The 6,327-nt window shown below is 32.1% G+C and overlaps 1 long non-coding RNA gene across 1 annotated transcript; it reads right to left on the bottom strand.

The window, feature by feature from the left end:
- Nucleotides 1-4,109: 4,109 nt before the first annotated feature.
- LOC149909088 (uncharacterized) lies at nucleotides 4,110-5,967 on the bottom strand. Its single transcript, XR_016458665.1, has 2 exons — nucleotides 5,482-5,967; nucleotides 4,110-4,684 (listed from the first exon to the last, which is right to left on the bottom strand). It is a non-coding gene; the product is annotated as an uncharacterized LOC149909088 (long non-coding RNA).
- Nucleotides 5,968-6,327: the final 360 nt, after the last annotated feature.

Here is a 6,327-nt window from a genome sequence, read left to right as displayed (position 1 = left end):
CTAGCTATGAAAAAAAACCTGTATAATTGCTAGATTTGAAATTGAACGTTATTCTAAATAATTTCAATACTACTACTAATAATTATGTATTTACTAATAATTATGTATTACTAATATTTACTAATAATTATGTATTTAAATTTAGCTTCTTCAAGCATAAAATAAATATTTACGCTAATTATAAACATTATGACACTAATTCTATTCTTGCTCTATGTTTCAGAAATGCACTACACTTCACTATTAAATGACATTTTAGAGATTTGGAATAAAATAATTATATTAGTTGCTATTTAGAATAATTATACCTACCACACTATTGCGCTCTATGTGAAATACATATGTATAGGACTAGAATTTTTCGAATCGGACCTGTGGTTCCTGACATTATCGCGTTCAAGCAAACGAACAAACTCTCCAGCTTTACAATGTCAGAATAGATATATCTTTGCCAATGTCTTTCATTTTACATATCTAATATTTCAGTATCTTCACATAGCTTCAACGTATCGCTGTCACTAGCACTGCACATAATTTAGCTAGTTTTCAAGTAATATTGTGCGTGACAGGCGCGCCGATTATATCGCAACTGCCTTGCTTTTGACGGAAGTGAGATTGTCGTGCAAGCAATAACTCCAGGCTGGATATACACAGAATTTACCGAATGTTTCCTTGTAGAAATTTATTATGTACGTATAATTTCGAATAACATTATGTTTATCACTATATTGTAGAAAACAAAGTCGCTTTCTGCTGTCGGTCTGTCCTGCAACTACACACGAATTGTGAAGTGTATTTTTTTTAATTGATAAGGTGATTCAACAGGAAGGTTTATATGTATGTATAGAATATATAGAAGGTATAAAAGGTTTATATGTAAGATGCATACCTACGTTTCATATAAGAAGCCGAAGTCGCTCTTAGTCGCGCGAGTCGATATAACTGGAGTAGAAGAACTATTTGATATCTGCGTTCATTTTTATTTTACATAAAAAAATTCAAATAATTAATTTGAGAAAAACTGAAAGCGATTGTTCTCCCTAAGTATTAATATATATGAATTATCCGTCTCAACTATTGTTATACTGAAATCCCGCAGACAATTCGATATGACACTAATTAAATTTCACTAGACTGCTCGTAAAATGTTAACGCTCTTCCAGTCCTCACTGACGCAATATTACACATTTTATGACTGCAAGTTGAGTAAAACCTTTTTATGTAAGTTTCCTCTTTCAATTATTTACTACTAGTGGTTCGCCCCGGCTTCGCCCGTGGTACATGTTTCGCAATAAAAGGTAGCCTATGTCCTTTCTCGGGTATCAAAATATCTCCATACCAAATTTCATGCAAATTGGTTCAGTAGTTTAGGCGTGATTGAGTAACAGACAGACAGACAGAGTTACTTTCGCATTTATAATATTAGTATGGATTGCTGTCATAAATATTCGAAGTAAAAGTAGTTATTGTTGTTGCGATTTCCTATTTAATAAACATTGTAATAACTTACTAAATTTATTTCAAATATTCACCCTAAAACTAAACTCAAACTCAAACATTTATTAATTATTCAATTAGACTTCTTCTAGAAGCACTTTTGAATCGTTATAACATATTTTTAATGTTTACCACTCTCTCAAATTTTAAATCATTCAATTATTCTTCATAAGAAGTTAGTTTAATATTTGCAATTTGGCACTTCTGGTGCGAAGACCAATGTCTAAAAAAACGAGACAATGCAATTTAAAAACTACAATACCAAACAATACCTCCTGTATAAAGTGAACTGAAACGTCTAAATACATAACGCATAAACAAAAGATAGATATAATGAATTAACCAGAGAATAATAAGCCAACAAAAGAAAATCGCTATTTGTTTTCCCGTTTCTTTCTCCCTTAGATCGCGTCATTATTCTGCGGATCGCTTTTTTCGTGTAGTAATTAAAGATAAATATAATATAAAACGGTCCACTTCACTAGATCCCGTCTCTCGCTGGTATTGTCTTCCTAAATGGACTCAATGTTGATAGATTGTCATCCATTGTTTTCTTAATCTGCGACGCTGGAAGAATAAATCATTTATGAGTCTGTCTCGGGATGGAAAATATTGCGGTAAATGTTTTGTACAATGTACATGTTAATTATTTAAGTGAAGTTTTAAAAATGTATTTTTTTAAGATGAATATTATAATATATTGTTGCATGTTTCTGTCGTCTGAGTGGTCTTGAATTGGGTTATTGAATCGAATTAGATGAAAGGTCGTCCTATGTTGATTTTAACCTTATTGGAAAAATATATCATATTAAGTGTGTTTCTAATATTTATATAAACATAATGAAGTCTTTTTATTTGATTTTTGTATTAAATATGCGCCTTATCTAACTTGTCTGACATTCCAAATATTAGTCTCTAAAATTCGTGAATGAACTTTCTTTCGTTTCAACTCTAACTGAAATCAGTCACCGTGTACAAGTAATTGGTTTAGAAAGATACTTGTATTGAAGTTTGAAACAAACTTGTTAGTGATAGTACCAGACTGCACCTGTTAGTTCTCATCTAAGGCGTATAAGAAAAGTGTATTTGTAAACTTTTTCCCGACCATTCCATTTAAGATGGCGGATCTATCATCTCAGCTATAATATGGTGTTTTATTTAAATGGAAGTTGAAGGTTGGGACTATTCATTTTGGTTTAGTATTGTGAATTAAATCTGTATAATATATAAAAATGAAACCCGTTTGTCACGGCATCACGCGTGAACGGGTGGACCGATTTCGATAATTCTTTTTTTATTATATTCCTTGAAGTACGAGGATGGTTCTGATGTAGAGAAAACGTAAATATGTACCACGGGCGAAGCCGGGGCGGACCGCTAGTAGTAAATAAAGTAGGAAAGTATTAGTAGTACTTTGGTGTAATCCATACTAATATTATAAATGCGAAAGTAACTCTGTCTGTCTGTCTGTTACTCAATCACGCCTTAACTACTGAAGCAATTTGCATGAAATTTAGTATAGAGATATTTTGATACCCGAGAAAGGACATAGGCTACTTTTTACCCCGAGAAATAGGATAGGTTTTATCCCGGCAATCCCACGGGAATGGGAACTATGCGGGTTTTTCTTTGACTGCGCGGGTGAAGCTGCGGGTGGAAAGCTAGTTAGAAATAACAACAGCTATATAATAATTGTAGTGATTAAAAAAAGTATTTACAAAAAATTGTATTTTAAATACGTTCTAAAATACAGTTCTAAATCAATTTCAAACCATTAAATGCAAAGATTTTATAAAAGCATTTTAGTTGAATTTTGAAACCTTTTATGTCGAACTTTCAAAACTAAGACTTAATTTAGTTAATTTGATGCATTCCATAAAATTTTAACATAAAGTTTACTTCAAATTTTAAATAGGGAGCTTCAAACAAAATCTTTTACATAGATATAAAATATAATAAAAATATATATATTTCAATGGAATACTTGTATTATTTATCAGACTAGCCATGATCACAAATATTTCTTTTAAAACTGAAAGAAAATGTTGTATTTGACGTAGAATAAGCAATTTCCTTTTGTATCAATGAAGGTGTACTGTTTATAGCTTCTATTTTACGATTTGTTTGAACTAACGCTGCATTGGAGTGGTTTTTGAATCAAACTTTTAAAATGCTTTCAATAAAATTCTCTTTTACAGTACCTATACACATCAACACTTTTATAGTTTACGGTACCTGAAGCAGTGACAATAAGCTTTACCTGGTCCAAAGTATTAATGCATAAATACTTTTTGTTTGTATGCTTTTTTCATAGGTAAAAAGACATCATAAAATATTTTTTGGGTAAAAACTAAAAGCATACTGACATTCTTGGATTTTATATAAGCTTTATTTTGTATTATGTACTATAATTATGTGGATGACTTAGACCCACGATAACGTTGTTTGGTAAAATAATCCGCCAGGTATTTTTATATGCAGTAAACAATTTACATTGAATACCTAAGAGAAAAAATACTCGAATATGAAATATTTCGCCAAGCGTATATCAATCCCTCCTATCCCCAATCGTTGATGAAAAAGAAAATAAAAAAATGAAAGTCAACAAAACACTATAATTGTCCGTATTTAAGCAAAAAGGAACCACCCAGCAAAAACGCACTTCTGAGATATTAAAGGATTTACAAAAACATTTGCAGCTCTGTCAGATGAAGTAAAATTAAAATTTATTTTATTTAAATTCATTGATAAATTACTTATTTAAGTATGTGTATATAAATTTGCTCTGAATATTCTTAAACTTTCTAGATAATTAAGAAAATGTGCATGTGGTTCCTTTTAACATTTATCAATTGATAGGTTTTCTCTTATACAAAAAGGAACCACATCCCAGGGATTTAATGATATAAATGAAACTATGTATTTATAATATCGTAATTAAAGCTTTAATTAATAAAATATATAAAATAATACTTATATAGGACGTTTATTCGACGTTATCATCAAATTGGATTTCGAAATCCACCGTGTCTAGTCCATCTATGTGGTCTTCTATTGCATCATCACTAATGAGACCGTTATAAAAACTGTGCATCTTGTGGAATGAGATGTAATATGGACTGAATATCGCTAGAAGGTGAAGAAAGCTTCTCCAGAGGCAGCGACGTATAAGGTTCTTCGTTATCTTCTGTAATAAAAAGAAAAAAAGCTTTAAATCAAAACAATAAAGCCGCCCGGCTTTTATACGTAGGTATATGGCGACAGCAAAATATTATTAGTTCTTATAAAGCCGTGTCCCTACTAGACGACTAAGTATGTTGTATGTACATGCGCCATGTACAAAAAACTGGCTAAGTGGGAGTCGGACTCGCGCAACGAAGAGTTCCGTACCATTATCTATAAAAACGGCAAAAAAATCACGGCTTATTGTATGGGAGTTTCTTAAATATTTATTAAGCTATTGCATAGCTTCTATCGCGGGCCTTGAGCGCGGGGACTGAATCGAGAAATTCCGTAACGAAAAAACCTCACTCCGACGGGCTCGGAGGTGTGGCTTGAAGGCATGCTATGCAATAGCTTTACCGCGGCAGTCCCCGAGTGCCACACGTCTTTTTTTATTCTGTTTTTTAGTATTTGTTGTTACAGCGGCATCAGAAATACATCTAAACGTATTTTACCAAAATAGTAGGTAGGTACCTAGATCATCGACAGTTATTTTTAAAACAGGGTTTAGACTTTAGTAGTTTCATCTCACAATGACAGATGAATCGTAACAAAATGATCTCTTAATTCGACTCGCCGCGCCATCGTGAACAACGACATTGTCGTTAAAATACGTAAATCCACAGAGGATTCCTCTTGTACTTACTTAATGAACTATCTTCTTAAAATCACACCACAATCGGGAATGAATCAAAAGTGGATAAAGCGTACCTGCATCTCAGATTCAATAAGTACTTAAATGCATTAAATAAAACTACTTACCCGTTGTATCTTCATTATTATCTTCGGTGTTCGTCTCCAATGCTTTTCTTACCAATTGCTTGCTTATTTATTTATTACTAAACATTTTCACATTTAATTTTAAAGGTAATTAACAAAAACAATAGAACTTACTTCGCGGAGGAAAAAAACACCCTCACGTATTCGAACTACTTCGCTGAATGTCACCTATATGTTCGACGTTTTACTTAAAAAATTGGAGTTTTGCACTTAAGTAATGAAATACGTTGTTTAAAGATGAGAAGCATTGTAACAAGTCAAGGCATTTGGTTCCATATAGCGATGATGGGTTTCAGAATGTTTTACAATATTTATTTATGCATAATAGAACCGAATGCTTGTGGTTTTATTTTGCAATAAAAAATTACAATTAAATTATGTATTTATTTTACGCATAACCATACCACAGAAACCTGGTTCCATTTTGTGTATTAAAAATAATTGTTATTAATAGAAATATGTGTAATGTATAATGGTACCAAGTAGGTGTGGATCTGTTTTGTATAAAATGACATGATAGTAATATCGTTTATTTGTTTGAACAAAGCAGTCCCGTGGTGCTGTGGTTCGGTTTTGCTTAATATGGTATTATTCGTTGTTGCTGGTGGTTCCTTTCTGCTTTTAGTATACCTTGTTTCCAACGTAAAAATCATGTGGTTCTTGTTTGTATAAGAATTTAGACCACTTTTGGATGAGTATTCTTCAATAAAAGCAAAAAACGAAATTTGTCGAGTGGTTCCATTTTGCATAAATACGGACAATTTTAGTCCGAACTCAGTCCTGCAAAGAAACAGGGGGACTACGTGAGGTGAATTCATGATGTACGGA

This window comes from Colias eurytheme, chromosome 4 (genome assembly GCF_061535395.1).
Source record: "Colias eurytheme isolate Ceu_HAF_F1 chromosome 4, ilColEury1 Martin Lab GWU primary, whole genome shotgun sequence".
In the NCBI taxonomy this organism is placed as follows: domain Eukaryota; kingdom Metazoa; phylum Arthropoda; class Insecta; order Lepidoptera; family Pieridae; genus Colias; species Colias eurytheme.
The sequence above is the reverse complement of the archived record's forward strand: the minus strand, read 5'-3'. Positions and strand labels throughout refer to the sequence as shown.